A 15,274-nucleotide genomic window follows, 5' to 3' on the forward strand; every position below is an offset into this window, starting at 1 on the left:
GTCACTGCCAAATGCATTTCTCAGGTCCTCCGTGATAATACCGTGTACGATGTATGCCTCGAGATAAGTCATTCTGCTGATATGAAGCCGCGTACTCTATCGATATACTGTGTTGACATTTATGAAAAGAATATAATTGTTATTTTGATATGGTATTTAGCAGTAGCATACGTGTACTGTCATATGCAAACGTTTATGTCGTGCTGAAAAAATAAATAAAAACTAAAAATATAGGGTCAAGGCTAGGCTTGTGTGAATAGTGAATTTCGGGATCGAAGCGAATGCGAAGCAAATAGTGATTTTGGTCGAATAATTTCGAATCAAATTCGAATAGTATGTATGACATATAAAAACAGGGAATATTTATCATAATCTAACTAACCTGCACGATATTTATTTTGAATATAAATAGGGACTCTATGCAAATGGCTTTTTTTTTCGTTGAAAGGAAGTCGAAACAACTTTGATTAGTAGTTTCGGCAGGATCCGAGTGATAACCTGTAAGATACATAACGTTTTAAAATTTATTATACTTGAATCATATAAACCATCATAACAAGCTCAATAAAATGAAGGATTGATTTGAGGGTAACATGTTCCTTTTAAAGGGGCCCTGCAACACTTTTTCAAGTATCCATGGAGCCAGTAAACATGCTTGTCGCCTCACAAATTTCGCGCTCACCCCAATTTTGCCGTCCTCCTTCGTCGACAGCTCACCTTGCTCGGGAAAACTAGACTATGCAGCTCGCAGAGGTGATGCTGCATCGACAATGCGCCAGCCAAACCCTCTGACCACGCTGACACGACGCACCCTCATAGACATTAAAGTAGACGATGCACTTGTTGTTGGCCTTGTAGACACAGGGGCTCACATTTCGGTGATGAACTCAAAGCTTCGCCGCTACCTTAAAAAGGTTTTGACACTGCCCACAGTACTGCTCATCCAAGTCCCCCACGGTGGAACTTTTTCTCTGCTTGGGATGTGCTCCGCTTGTGTTAGTGCTGCTGATCGCTCCACAACTGTGCTTTTTGATGTGCTCAAGAACTGCTCTCATGAACTCATCCTGGGCACGGACTTCCTTGCCGTGCACTCTGGCTTAATGACTGTGGAAAGGCTTACTTCAGCTTGACCTACCTTATTACTATGACACTTCAACTACACCTCAACCACGTTTGTGTTCTGTCGAGTACGTTCGCCTAGGGCCCTAAGCCGTTACCTATGTAACCATGAGGTCTTTTCCTCCTCTACCTGACAGCGCTTATGTACTGGCACAGATTTTGAACTTGTTATTGAACAGAAATGTTGCCCTTCCTCATACTCTGTTGATGATTTCGAATAATGAGGCATCGCTACCGACACTGAACTTCAGCTGGTTCGCTCAAGTTATTCCAGATGGCATGACTCTAGCCAAGGTCTCTTCTATCAGTGAACATCCTGTTTCTGCATTCATTGCAGACACTCTTCTTTCCCCTGCTGCAACCTTTTCACAGAGCCCCACCGATGCCGACTTTGACAAGGTGATCGCGCAAGACCTCGTTCCAGCACAGGCAGCCAATCTCCGGCGTATCTCGGCATCCTTCAGGGACATCTTCGACTTTGGCGATAGCCCTTTAGGTCAGATGTCAGTTGTTACTCACAGGATCAACACTGGAGACGCCAGCCCAATCTGATGACGTTCTTATTGTGTGTCACATTCAGAGCGACAAGTCATTCAGCATTCAGTGTGAAGTTAATAAAATGCTCACAAAAGGCGTCATAAAACTATCTTGCAGTCCATGGGCCTCACCAGTCATTCTAGTAAAAAAGAAGATGGCAGCTGGCGCTTCTGCGACGACTACCGTCACTTAAACAAAGTCACGCACAAGGACGTCTACCCACTGCCACGGATTGACGATGCCCTCGACTGCCTGCACGGGTCTGCCTACTTCTCTATCGACCTGGGTTCAAGATACTGGCAAATTTCCGTCGATGCCTTAGACCGTGAAAAGACCGTGAAAAGCCACGCTATCGCGTAGATCGCGGAGGCAAGGGGGCCAGTGACAGAGCGCACCTTCCAGCTTGCACGTCGTTCAATATATCTGAAGATACGTAAAAATTCCGTTGGATATAAACGTGCAAATTTCTATACTTTTACAAAGATATTCGAAGAGAATAAATTGCGAGTTCAATATACCTGAAAATTCTATATATGTGGGTTCGATATAACCGGGTTCGACTGTATATACATCCGGAGTGACCTATCACACAGCCCCACCAATGATTGAAGATTCTGCATAAAGGATCTTACTAGTGATGTCAGGGCAATCTGTGAATTGTGGTTGTGGTGTTGGCTATAGCTGCTTTGATAACAATGCAATAAGTGTTATACATACACTATAATGACTCTATACGTAAGCATTGCATGTGTTGCAAGTACCGTAGCATGCAGTTCATTCAATGAATCTTGCGCATGTGGTTTAGCGTGTATAGCAATTATTATATAAGATGATTCACTACCGTTCAGGCGCCAGTGAATTCCATGTCCCCTGAGTCCTCAGTTTGATAAACTGCCTAAAGTGTCCCTGAAACGGCTTTTTCACATTTTGTTTTTCATTAGACCACTACTGGAGCAAAGCATTGGCACCAGAGTTCAACTGAAACACACATTATAAAAGGGCCACTTACCAGGCCCCATACCGAATTTTAGTTAGACAGTGGAAGTTGTTGGGTGTCAGATGAGGAACGTTTTGGCACAAAAAATTTTCGAATCGGTTCATTACGAGCGGAGACAACAGTATTTTTGAAGCGGTGTGAAACGAGGGTGGGAGGAGACGAGCTTGAAACCCTTGCTGCTCCTCCATGTAGCCTTCGCAAGCCAAACCTCTTCCCCACCCTCTCCACCATCCGACCAAGAGGCGACGTTCGCATGACGTGCTTGAACAAGCCCAGCCCCCATGCACGCAAGCGGCATTGCTTTGTTGGCCAGCGTTATTTTGTAGTATTCTGCCTGTTTCTGCGGGATTGTTTGGAAATGCTGGCTTAGACGCGGTAGAGTAGATGAGCACAATGAGTGCGCGAACGCGTAAGAGCGTTCCACGGCGGTCGTCTGCTCAATGCGCTGACCGCGGGAACCCGAACGCATGTGAAAGGTTTGCACATTAGCCCCGCATCTCGTAGCATTTCACGGGAAAAAAATGTAAAAAAAACGTGCACATTTTTTTGTTGCGTCTCGTTATTTATTTCAAGTTTTATTCATCTCTTAAACTAACAAATAGATAAACTACGCATGTTGTGTTAAATAATTTTTGCCATGTCACGTGGTATACTGTTGACAACGTCAGAGCAGAGTCGTCTACGTAGAGGACCAACGTGACCACAGTGCTGTGTACGTAGGGCCATTCCTACGCCCACGTCATGCCCTCATTCTGTACGCGCACGCGGGTAGAGGAGAGGGCGAGCAGCTTTCATCTTGAAATTTGACCCATTTACGCGGCGCGTAGTGTTGCGAATTTCGGCAGACATGATCATGAACGCATTGGGCTTGTCAGCTGAAAATTGAAAAACTTGGTGAGTGGCCCTTTAACGGAGCTATGAGTACTAAAAAAAGGTATCCTCCTCCTCCGCTCCGTATTTCACCCTCAACTGTCCTCAACTCTTCAATCAAGCGGTCGGGGCTAAGTTCTGCCTTCACGGCACCTGTGTCATGGTGGGGCATGAGACCGCATATGCGTAAATCCCACTGCCAATCTGATACCGGCAGTCTGTGCTGTGCGTTCCAGAACCAATCAGATCAGATGGTAATGATAACGTCAGTTGAGTAGAGCGTGTCGCTTGGTGTATGGGCAGTTGAAAACACGTTTGGCCGAGTCGCAGCGATCTGGAGCGATTCACCGCTTCAAAGCGTAATGAATTACACAGTTTATGCAGAGAGCTCAAATCAGTCTCTAAATTACCATTGGGACTCGGTCTACCGGGCCAATGTGTTTGTGAAAAATCATCAAAATCGTTTCAGGATCCCTTTAATTAACTCGAAGGCATATATACACATCTTGTAACGCTTTGCTCAAAGCACAAAATCTAGTGTCATAGGGATATCACATTGCAGGGCTTGAGAAATTTTGACCATCTGGTGTTTTTTAACGCGCACAGACGTATCACAGCACACCGACCTCTGGTGTTTCGCCTCCATCAAAATGCGACCGCCGTGGAACCCGCATCCATCGGGTCAGCAGCCGAGCACAGTGACTGCTATACTACTGGGGCAGTCTCACTGTATCCCTGCTGCGTACACAGAAAGCTCCACGCAGCGGTGATGTTTGTTACGTTGCGGTGTTTGTGTGGTGTTCTGATAGAAGAATCACACCGCTCAGCTTCCGGGTATGAGTTGCTTTATTTTTGCAAAACAGCGCCTGTTCGCGGAATGCGCGATCTGTGCGCTGCATCCTTCCTGAAGGGAAACCGTAACCCAATACCCCTTTCACTTTGGCTGCCCGGCAGAGTGATCAGAAGCTGGTGATTGCGACTTTAAGAGTGGCAGTATGCCCATTTGCCAGGAACGGCAGTGCTTCGCTTGTAGAACATCACAACATTATTTATGGCGAGCTCATGATCAACAAGTAAATACGTGGGGTAGAAAAAAAAGGGGGAATCTCATGCCTGCATATTCTTTGCTATTGAAAATGAAAGGGAATTGAGAAGCGCGGCTGGGTTCACCCGTCCCCTGTTGAACTTGGATCCGACCAGCGGCGTAGCGAAGGGGTAGCAAAGTGGGCCCATGCCCCTCGAAATATTGTCACGGTTATTAGCCGTAAACACAAAAGGAGGAAGAAGCCAGCATCACTAGCGGCAGTCTCTAGGGTTTTTCGAGGAAGACGACGTCGCGCGTCTGCTTTTGCGCTTTGTTTTTGTGTGTGAATAGAGCCTTGCTGTTAACACCGAAAGGAAGCCTTGTGTCCTGTTCTTTGCACGTTGCGACACTGGTGGAGGTGCTGGGCTTCTACGACTGATGCTCGGGACTTCTTCGCGGTCCGGCACTTCAAGTCCGACACCGGAAACCGTTCCTTCAGTGGATACCCCTGTCCACCACTACAGTCGCCGACAGTGAGGCCTTAGTCCTGAGGTGATTCCCCTGGAACTTTCCCAGCAAAGCACTCCGCCTGGAGAAATGGCAACTGCAGGTGCTTCCCAGCTGACTTTTGAGCAGCTTCAGATTCCGGAGACATTCCATGGTGAGGCGTATGAAGACGTTGAAGACTGGTTAGCGCAGTATGAGCGAGTCGCTAAGGCAAACCGCTGGACCACCGAGCTAAAGCTTTCACATGCCCACTTTGCTTTAGCAGACAGCGCTCGTACGTGGTACGAGAACCACGAGGCAACGCTGTCTTCATGGGATGAATTTCGGCAGCAAATTCTCAGCACCTTCGCAAACAACGACCGCCGTGACTTTGCTCAGCAACTCATCGAGTCTCGGGTCCAGAAACCAAATGAGAGTGTCGCCATGTTTGCGGAGGACATGATGCGCCTATTTGGAAAGCTGACCCTGATATGCCTGAAGCCGAGAAACTCCGCCATTTGATGCGAGGCGTCAAAAAACAGCTGTTTGCCGGCCTTCTCCGCAACCAATCGACGACCGTTGCGGAATTCATCAAAGAGGCTCATCATCATCAAGCGCGCACTGCAGCAACGGTGTCGCTATTACGACCGACCAAACGGTGCCTCAATTAGCATCTCTGCTCTGACGGCCAGCAGTGACGGTTCTTTGCGTGAGGTTATTCGTGAGGTTGTTCGCGAGGAGATCCGCGGCTTATTTGTGACTCCGCAAGAACAGGCGATGGCTTCAGTTGGAGAAGTTGTGCGGCAGGAAATCAGGCAAGCATTTTCGCAGCCCAAATCACTACCAGCCCAGCGATCTATTAACTATGCGCAGCCACCCGTCATTCGTCGCCAGTGCCGCACAACTCGTCTGCACTGGCGCTCATTCTTATAACGCACCGGCGGCACCAGTCTACAACCCACCGCCGCTGTCGCCACCACCAACGACGATGACTCTGCAATATAACGCACCTACTGAAACTCCGTTCTACTCTCTGCCGACACCTGCAACTTGGTCATCGAGGGTGCCTACCAGTTGACCATTCGTTCGCAAGACGGATCTGTGGCGCACCGTCGTCCGCCGTCCACTGTGTTTCAATTGCGGAGAAGCTGGACATATTTACCGCATCTGTCCATATCGTGAACAAAGATACCTGACTTATGCGCCGAGTTTTTCACGGCCTCATTTCGACACCCGACGTGACAGCGCGCACCCGCAAGGACAGCCATCCGCTCTGTATCGTCGATTACGCTCTCCGTCACCTTCACCGAGCTCTTCGTCGAACCGTTGTAGTTACGCAGACGCTGTCCGGGGCAGGTCCCCAAGCCCTCATCGGGGAAACTAACAGCTGGGACCTTTGGAGGGAAGGTTGCCACTCGTCGAGATGCTGCAATACCTCCCGTGCCAGTACAATACGACGATACGACGAACGATACAACACCGCCGACCGCACAAGAAATCGTAAGCACCGACCTAGCTGTTTACATAGACGGACACCCTGTGACAGCGCTAGTTGACACTGGCGAAGATTTCTCTATTATGAGCAGAAAGCTTGCCGATTGGCTTAAAAAAGTTAAAACGTCATGGACGGGGCCTAACATAAGAACCGCGGGGGGCCAAATGATGACGCCGACTGGAAAGTGCACTGCCAGAATTAGTATCGGTGATTCAGCTTTCATTGCCACATTCTTGATTTTGTCCGAGTGCTGCAAAGACTTGATCTTGGGGATGAACTTCCTTTGTGAATACGGCGCGGTCATAGACATTCCAGACAGCTCAGTTACATTTTTGATGGCTCCAGATCAAGTTTCAGATATGAGATGTAACGACCAGCGGCGTAAACATCTGCGAGTCTTCAAAGATCACGTGACCTTTCCACCCCATTCAAGTGCTCTCGTAGCTGTAACATGCGACCACCCAGGCAACTTCGACCACATCGCTGAACAAATTCCAGCATTGCTATTCAGCCATGGCCTATCTGTTGCAAGAGCCGTCATAAGCCTCAATTGTGGACACACGCACGTTTTGGTTACGAACTTCAGTACTGAGCGACGACATCTTGCAAGAGGTATGGCAGTCTCGTACGTCGAGGAGCTCATTGAAGTTGCAGGCTGCTTGACTGTGGAGAAAGCCGATGTCACCGGGTCAGCCCCTCTATCCGTCGACGTTGGCCGAAGTTTACTGCCACCGCAGAAGCAAAGCCTTCTGAAGCTTATTAACGAGTTTCAAAACTGTTTTTCTTCGACGTCCAGAGTTCACCAAATGCCGTTGGCCAAACATCGCATAATTACGGATGAAACGGCCAGACCCATACGGCAGAACCAATACCGAGTAGCTCCACGGGAACGTGAGGCCATAGAAAGTCAGGTGTGAAAGATGCTTCAGGATGACGTTATTCAGCCGTCAAAAAGTCTTTGGGTATCACCGATAGTATTGGTGAAAAAAAAGATGGCACCTTAGGTTTCAGCGTTGATTACTGCAAGCTCAATCAGGTTACGAAAAAGAATGTTTACCCGCTGCCTCGTATAAACCATTCTCTCGTTCGACTACGCCATGCACGGTATTTCTCTTCGATGCATTTACGGAGCGGATATTGGCAAATAGAAGTTGAAGAAAGAGATCGAGAAAAAACAGCATTCGTGACACCCGATGGTCTTTATAAGTTTAAAGTTCTCTCGTTCGGCTTGTGCTTAGAACCGGCAACGCTTCAGCGACTCATGGACACAGTCCTGTCAGGTCTAAAGTGGCAAACGTGCCTGGTATATTTGGATGATGTAATTGTATTTTCAGCGACATTTGACGAGCACTTGAAGCGACTACACACGGTATTTCAAGCGATACGATCTGCCAGACTAACACTCAAGCCAGAAAAATGTCACTTTGGCTTCGAAGAGCTTCTTTTCTTGGGACACCTTGTCAGCAGTGAAGGTGTACGGCCTGACCCAGACGAAATAGCCGCTGTTGCAAGTTTTCCTACACCATCAGACAAGAAGTCAGTGCGGAGATTTTTAGGCCTGTGCGCCTATTACCGACGCTTCATTGAGAATTTTTCGCGTATTGCATCACCTTTAACACAACTCACCCGAGAAGATGTCACGTTTGTGTGGGGTGAAGAGCAGCTGGAAGCGTTCAACGAGCTGCGACAACGTCTTCAAAGCCCGCCAGTTCTCGGACACTTCGAGGATGACGCTCCGACAGCGGTTCACATCGACGCCAGCAATGTCAGCTTAGGAGCTGTGCTCGTTCAGTGGCAAGATGGCGCCGAACGAGTAACTGCTTATGCAAGACGGACTCTCTCCCGTACAGAGGAGAATTACTCTACCACTTAAAAAGAGTGTCTTGCGGTGGTGTGGACGATCATGAGGTTTCGTTCATATTTGTACGGCCGCCCGTTTAAAGTCATCAGCGATCACCACTCGCTTTGTTGGTTGACGAACATAAAGGACCCGTCAGGACGATTGAGGCGCTGCAGCCTCAAGCTTCAAGAATTCGATATGACTATAGTTTATAAATCCGGAAAGCAACATACAGACACCGATTGCCTTTCTCGCGCCCCATTAGAAGACGCAAATGCTGAAGATGACGATGCGGCGTTTGTCGGTGTAATCAACACATCTACAATCGCACAGCAGCAACGCGACGATCCTGAGTTGCAACCGCTTATTGATTTCTTAGAGGGACGCACATCTGCTATGCCAAAGCTCTTCGCAAGAGGGGCAGCATCGTTTTATTTGCGCAACGAGGCCCTTTATAAGGTGAACTTTTCTCCGAGCGGCAACATCTACTTACTTGTCGTCCCAACACCACTCAGGACAGAAGTACTAGAGGCGGGCCATGACGAACCAACATCCGGTCATTTAGGCCACACACGAACGCTATGCCGAGTGAGACAGAAGTATTACTGGCCGAAACTGACGGCAACCCTTCAACAGCACGTTCGGACTTGTCTTGAGTGCCAACGTAGGAAAGTGCCAGCCGTCAAACCAGCAGGGCTCCTCCATCCAATTGATGTATCGGAAACTCCATTCGCTCAAGTCGGAATGGATCTTCTAGGACCATTTCTAACTTCGGCTGCTGGTCGCAAATGGATAATTGTAGACACAGACTACCTTACTCGCTACGCCGAAACAAAGGCTTTGGAGCGGGGCACAGCAAGTGAAGCAGCCCGGTTTTTCATTGAGAATATAACTCTGAGGCATGGCGCTCCATCTGTAGTAATAACTGGCACAAAAAAAGCGTTCACAGCCGAGCTATTAGGCACAGTTTTAAGTCTAAGTGGAACATCTCACCGGCGCACAACGGCATACCATCCACAAACAAATGGTCTGACGGAAGGGCTGAACAAAATACTTGCGGATATGCTTTGCATGTACGTCGATGTGGAACATAAAAACTGGGACGAGATACTGCCTTACGTCACTTTCGCTTACAATACGGCACAGCAAGAGACAACACCTATGACACCATTCCATCTTCTCTATGGCCGTGACGTCACAACAATGCTCGACGCTATGTTGCCACATGAAAGTGATGGCATTGACATAAGTGCAGACTACATAACTCAGCTTGCTGAAGAAGCCCGCCAACTTGCCCACGTACGTATTTGTCGCCACCAGGAGTATGACACAAGGCGCTATAATCTTCGTCAACGACCTGTCTCCTATGAACCAGGACAGAAAGTTTGGATCTGGACCCCAGTTCGCTGTCGTGGCCTCTCGGAGAAACTCTTGAGACGGTACTTTGGGCTGTATAAAGTCCTCCGTCGTCTCAGTGATGTTAACTATGAGGTGATTCTCGACAGTCCACATTGTTCAAGATGTCAAAGACATGCACCAGAAGTTGTGCACGTGGTTCGGATGAAACCTTATTTGTCCGAATGAACCCCTGGGCTGCCAGTGACTACAAACCCTTCCCCCTTGATGATGAAGCATCGGGATGATGCCTTCTTGAGAGGGAGTCTAATGTCACGAATATTAGCCGTAAACACAAAAGGAGGAAGGAGCCAGCATCACGTGCAGCAGCCTCTGGCGTTTTTCGAGGAAGACGACGTTGCGCGTCTGCTCTTGCGCTTTGTTTTTGTGTGTAAAAAGAGCCTTGCTGTTAACGTCGAAAGCAAGCCTTGTGTCCTGTTCTTTGCAAGTTGCGACAATATTTTTCAACATGAAAAGAGAGTTCGTCCCTGCATGGAACGAACTCACTTTTCCAAAAGGTGTGCCCCGAATCAGAGCTCCTCCAGAGGTTCTTATGCGTACATAAATTTAATTTCACTGTTTCTTTATTCTTACTTTTAATAATTTTTTTTTTAATTTGATTGATATGTACCTTTTTTCTTGAACTATTTACTCACAGTTTATGCCAAAATGCCTGTCCTTGTGCATTTTTTATTGTTTATTATATTTTATATTCTTGATGTAACCACTATAATTGTCTGTCTATAATTTCTATCACTGCACAGAGACATGATTGTGTGAAACATATTGTTATTGAACTGAAACCTCGAACATCCCACATCTATGTTCTGTGTGTGCTATAATATATATACTGACAGTATGTGGCATTCTGAAAACGCTAACCTGTCCACATGTTTCTTTTTCAGCATACATAGTTTAACACACACACACACACACACACACACACACACACACACACACACAGTGTGATGACCAAAGGCGAAGAGAACTGGGTTGTAGCGTTTGGGCTTCTCACTGACGTCTGTATTTGCACACTTCCAGGCACCTACGACCCTCGATTCCCGGGGATGCGGTCACGCCGGCAAGCACCCACAGAAGACATTCGCTCCTACATTTATGAAAAATTACGCCTCCCACAAGCGTGTGACATAGCCCAGCCCTCTCCAGCAGCCAGACAGTACGTCGTCGATGGCATATTTGACTCGACGCATGTTGCCATACTGTCTCTGCATACAGACCAAGAGGACATTTGGAATTTCATTTGAAGGGCGGTATAATTGCAGGACACTGCTAGACGATACGTCCTCGCTCTTCTCCCGCACAAACGTGCTACAGTGCGACATGCTTGCCGTCGGTGCGGTCCCTGCGGACATAAAAACGAGAGCTGCCCACAAGCTTTGTACCGAGCCATCCAATACCAAACACGTCCGCTTCCTACAGCTCACATTTACGTCGACGGTATCGGGGACCTCAAAACTCTAATAGATACTGGAGCAAAGGACACAGCGTCACTTCGATGACACACCTCCACAACCCTCCAGCCTTGGACCGAGCTACCCCATCGCGGCCTCGGCGGCAGCACTTTACCTTTCAGTGCACTCGACATACAGCTCCAGACCGAAGCCCGGAGTAAATTCCTTGCTGCTGTTCCGGTCTTTGAGCAGTTGCCCGCAGACTTTGTCCTGGGAGCTGACTATCTCCTATCTGGTGGTGTACAGCTTGTCATCAAAGATTCGACTGAAGTTACTAGAAGTGAGCCTCATGAATCTATCACAGTCTATGAGCTGCCCCTGCCACGGATATGCTACAGAAGCCATCAAATGGTGTTCAAAAAGTGGCCCGCCCATTTCGTGTCAGGCCCCTGACACGAAGTAATTGGGGCAGTCTCACCACAGGGCAATAGTTAAAGAGGGCAGGACTCAACAAATCATTGACAGTAGTGTGCGAGGGGTTGAACACCCCTCGCACACTACTGTCAATGCATGTTTGCATTCACCTTCAGAAAATATGCAAAGGACATGTGGCATCTCTGTAGGTGAAGCGACTATTCATTCAATTCAACATAGAGCTTATATACGGGGCTCGATTGATATGTGCGGTTTAACGTCCCAAAACCACTATATGATTATGAGAGACGCCTATATATGGGGCTTGTTTGAAATGCACTCATCGAAAGACGAATGGCTAGGTGGTCAACAGGGTCAAGCATCCTCAAGGCACTTGGTGTCACTGAGTGATAACAATGGCCCCATAGTCTAGGCGCATGCGAATGAGGGTTCTGTATAGGTTCATCAAGCGCTTCATGTCACTACCCTGTGCAGTACGTGACAGCACATTTAGGATATTCATAGTTTTCATGTGGCATGCCTTTTCATATGCTCAATGTGTGGTATAAAAGTGAGTGTAAAGTCCATAATTAGGCCTAGAAACTTATTCTCTGCCTCTACAGCTAACCGCTGTCCATGCAAGTCAATTTCAGGACTTGGATGAAAGCCTCTCTTTCTAGAAAAGAGAACACAGGTACTTTTTTGTGGACTCGAGCTGAACCCATTTTCGTCGACTCATTTAGACGCTTCGTTCTGGCAGAGCTGGACATGCTGCTCCCGAAACGCAAGGTTACACAACTTAAAGCATATTTGGACATTGTCCACGCATGTGGACTAGAACATGTCTTAAGGGATGCAAAGACAGAAGGAATCGATTTTGATGAGAAAAACAGCGCAACTCAGCATCCCACCCTGTGGTACTCCCATTTCCTGACCGAATGGTCAGGAGAGGACATTGCCTTTCCAAACACGAAATTTGTGATAGCTTTCCACTATGTTGAACATCCCACCCCACACACTTAAACGAGAGAGGTCTCTCAGTATTCCAAAGCACCATGTTGTGTCATACACTTTTTCCATGTCAAAGAATACTGCGAGCAAAAAACTGTTTATGTACGAATGCTTCATGGATTTCAACCTTAATATGTATTAAATGGCCAGTTATAGATCAAGCTTCTCGAAATTCGCATTGGTATAAATATGTAACACGATCAGAGCCTGGAGCAGATTCATCACAGCAGCTTAGTGCTGCCAGCAGCTCTCTAAACAGAAGGGTTCATTGTAGAGTTCGTTATTTCTAGATTTGATTTCTAACCTCTGTTGCTCCACTCTATTTTTATACCTTTGGAAGGTTTCAGATTAGTGTGTAGAACTGGATACTACACTCAAACCTTATTATAACAAAGTTTTGACATAAAGTTCGTTATATCCAAAAATTCATAATAAAGGTATATTCCTAACACTATCTATTACAAGACTATTTTTCACTTACTTCATTATGACTGATAATTGGTTATATTTAGCTTTCAGTGTAATTGGAAGTGTGCCTCCAGGAAGTCAGCTTGGTTTTCTAGGCCTTCCCTTGGTTGTCCAATAAGGGCACCAAATGCCATCGTTGGCCTCTTAAACTCCAGACGCTATTCCAGACTTGGGCCTCATTTCTGTAGGAGTTTTTCACCTGATATAAACTTCAGTCAGCTTTCCTTTCTAGCCTACTGGTGTGTGCTCTGACCCTGAGATTTCACGTGTTTGAAGTTGATGAGGCTTTCTGCTGTCGGAGAATCACGTAGAAGCCCTCCCGCTTTATTCTGTTTTCTCAGAGCCTTGCAGCACTCGTCATTCTACCAGAGCACATGATGATTGCCTGTCACCCTGTTTACTTGAGGTATACATTTACGAGCAGTGTTATTTATGAAAGCAGTAAAAAACTCTACAGCAGCGTCAATGCTTAAAGGAGCCATGTCCACTCATGAAATCTTGGTAATGTTGCAAAACACCTCCAAGTTGGCTCTGTCAAGCTTGCACTGAGGAGCCTGAAGAGGTGATTCATTATGTTGCTGTGTTTGGAGGAGTATTGGGAAATTGGCTAAGGAGTTCTTGCATATCATCAAGATTGTGCAAGGGTCCTCTAGCGTTCCATTGTAATATGTTGTTCATATTGAATGTGTGGGTGTCAAGAGAAGAAAGTGATTTATTTTAAGAAGGCTTTGTCAGGCCCTGTAATTGGGGTTTTGTCTTTCCTGGAGTAATTGAGGGGATCTCGTCGCTACTTCAACGCAGCCTGCACCAGTGGGCTGGAAGTGTCCATCAAGTCTGCCGAGGCAATGAACAGTCGCTCTACCGAGCGGTGCTTGCAAAGGGTAAGCTTCACCAAAGCAGATGAGGCCTTTGCACCCACCAGGCCCGAAGTCGAGAGGACTTCTTTAGCTTGTGTTTTGCCAGGGTTCGCAGGGACCTTTGGCGGGATCGTGTTGACTGGGGGTAGGGCAGCTTTGGCTGCTGCCACCATGAGGGTGTCTGGCGTTTGCCTCGCCACACTTTGGTGACATGGGCAACCGCCTGCGACCGCTGTGGTACTGCCCCTTGTTGCACTACATCGGCGAATGACTTCTATAGGAAAGTGTGTTGCACGCTGTCGTTTCTACTCGGAAACTGATGTTCTGTTGGAATTTGATTGTAACACTTTCTCCGCTGGGCACGAGTGGGAATATGCAACATCATCACCATCGCAGTTCGTGCAATGGGCCTCAGACGAACAGTCGTCAGTAGTGCCCAGTGGCCTTACACACATGAGCTGCCCTCAGCAGCTTTGGGAAGTATGGCTAAACCGTTGGCACGGTCGGACGCGTAGCATGAGGCGGCCAGTGGCAACTGTTTCTGAGAGTGTATTTGCTTCAAACACGAGTATGATGGGTCTTGTGGGCAGTTCTGCATAACTTTGCCTGAATTCAATGCACTGCACATGTATAACATTCTTGTCTTTCCAACCGTTCAAAAGTTCTTTGTTAGTAGGGCCTACAAGATCATCATCTCATACAACACCTTTCACTGTATTCAATGGTGAGAGATAACTGTGATAAGTCTGTTCCTAAATGCTACAAGGTTGCTTAGTTTCTGATACTGGATTTTCGTCTTTGACTTCTATTAGCAGGTCTCCACTGGCCATCTTGGTGGCCTTGTTGCCAGCGCCAATGATCTCAGAGAAACTACAAATAGTGATACGTTTGTCACTTTCTTTCCAGTGCTTTAACAACATATGACATGGTATTTTGGGAACAAGTCTCGCTTCTTCATTAGATGCTGCAATCATGATGATGAGTGGTGTCTTATGGCATAAGGCCGAAATGGAGAGGCTGCTTCAGTGCACCCCCCTTTCTGGGAACGATCACTTAGCAAGAGGTTTGGTGATCCCATGGAAGAAAGTGTTTTTTCGGCAACGACGCCTACCGCACACCATGGAGCCCAACGAGGGGACATGGCAGAACATGTGAACAAGTCTGTTCAATGCCAGTAGTGATTGATTGATATGTGGGGTTTTACGTCCCAAAACCACTATATGATTATGAGAGACGCCGTAGTGGAGGGCTCCGGAAATTTAGACCACCTGGGGTTCTTTAACGTGCACCCAAATGTGAGCACACGGGCCTACAACATTTCCGCCTCCATCGGAAATGCAGCCACCGCA

At 47.3% G+C, this 15,274-nt stretch overlaps 1 protein-coding gene across 5 annotated transcripts in view; it reads right to left on the reverse strand.

The window, feature by feature from the left end:
- Swt1 (Swt1 RNA endoribonuclease) overlaps window positions 1-15,274 on the reverse strand; it is a 323,033-nt gene that overhangs the window by 28,991 nt on the left and 278,768 nt on the right. The window lies entirely within an intron of this gene.

Source organism: Rhipicephalus microplus, chromosome X (assembly GCF_043290135.1).
Source record: "Rhipicephalus microplus isolate Deutch F79 chromosome X, USDA_Rmic, whole genome shotgun sequence".
Taxonomy (NCBI): domain Eukaryota; kingdom Metazoa; phylum Arthropoda; class Arachnida; order Ixodida; family Ixodidae; genus Rhipicephalus; species Rhipicephalus microplus.